Source organism: Schistocerca americana, chromosome X (genome assembly GCF_021461395.2).
Source record: "Schistocerca americana isolate TAMUIC-IGC-003095 chromosome X, iqSchAmer2.1, whole genome shotgun sequence".
Taxonomy (NCBI): domain Eukaryota; kingdom Metazoa; phylum Arthropoda; class Insecta; order Orthoptera; family Acrididae; genus Schistocerca; species Schistocerca americana.
Genome location: NC_060130.1, coordinates 808,591,276 through 808,593,139, shown reverse-complemented (window position 1 = coordinate 808,593,139; position 1,864 = coordinate 808,591,276).

Below are 1,864 nucleotides of genomic sequence, written 5' to 3'. Positions count from 1 at the left end.
TACACCATATTGGATTTGCTGATGACATAATAAAAATAATAACAATAATCCCATGTGAGGTTGTTAGATCCTCCATCGGACACCTCCCCAGGTGGCAGATAAGGGAAAACCTCCCAGATATGGGTGGTACCGAAGAAATCAAATACTTGGAGTTGACCAAACACTAACACAATACTCAACGGCTATTCAACCCGGTAAACCCAAAATTCAGACACGTCTGAGAGAAAAATCATCGGTACTCTGATCAGCGTCTGTTAGCTCAATGAGCTGAAAATATTTGGTTCCAAAGACTTCAACAACCTCTGGTCCTATACGGTCCTGGTATCATCCAGGCCAAATCAATGAAACACAAGAGAGTAAATTCAACTTTGCTGCAGGTGGTGCACAACCCGCCCGTCGACAGACGGCAGACGGCAGCTGGACTTTGGGATTCCGGGGAGTCCAGGCTACACAGCAGAGAATACTGGAGATCTCTGGTAAACTTTCCTACAAGCAGAAAACATTCATTGGAACACTAAATATCAGTACATTGATCCAAACATGAAAACTACATAATCTCACAAAAGAAGTCGACTGACAAAAAATTCTCATCCTTGCTCATCAAAAAACATGACTAACTGACAATGAAACCTTGCGTTATGGTAACTATGGCATCTTCAAGAGCAAGACACGACAAAAGGTAGCGAAAGGCGCACCAATCTTCGGCATGGCATTTCTCGTACACAGAGCCATCATTAACTCTGTCAAAGAAATCTCACCCATCAACAATCGACTTATGATTACGCGCATTCAGAGCGCCAATAAAAAATATATACTCATCAATGCACATGCCCCCACCAATATAGTAAATGAGAAAAACCTCGAAGATGTCGAAAAATTCTGGAACATACTCGAAAAAACAATGAGCAAAATTCACCAAGATGACTTGAAAATCCTAATGGGAGACTTTAACGCTCAATTCGGGACAGAAAAAACCTATAGAAAAATCATCAGTAAAAATTCAGCACGCCAAAACATTAACACCAACAGCACACGTCTGATTGGCATTTGCAAACAATTCAACCTCAAAATGATGTCTACTTACTTTAGGGAAAAACAGCAAAACAGAAAGCATGGCGATCCCCGATCCAGCATCTTGGTGAATACCAGACTGACCACGTTGCCATCTCCTACGCCCACTGCAGAGTCATTCACGATATTCAGAGTCCGACGTGGCGCGAACATTGACTCAGACCACTACCTCACACGAGTAAAGTCAAATTCTCTCCGAAGAGAGTTCACCTCAAAAATATCTGCACCCAAAAATTCGACACATCCAAAATTCAGGAAACCAATATCACAGAAAATGGGAAAAAGAACCGACGAACAACTCGACTCACTTCTGCAGTAAAATAATCAGAAGAGCCAAAGAATTAATCCCACTTTAAAAACGGCAAAACACCCATGGTGGGACTCCAGGACTCCAACTGCAATCAAGCCATCATCAATCGCCGACTCGCCTTCCAAAAATTTTACAGCAACAAATAGACAGGAACCCTACAACAACCAGACAAACAGAACCATCAGAAAAACCAAACGCAATTACATCGTCGAACAGCTGAAGTCAATTGAGGACAATTTCAGAAACTACAACAGCAGACATTTCTATAGAACTTTCGCAAACACAAGATACAAAATGCTAAAGAAACAAAATGGAAAACTCGCCGTCATAAACCACGAAAACTGTGAAGAACTGGCATACTACTTTTCCGATCTTAAGTGCCCCGAACCACCCGAACGATTCCCACACATATCCCCAAGATACACAAAACCCGACGCCGATCCACCGACACAAGAAGAAATAGAGCACCACATCAAAAAACTC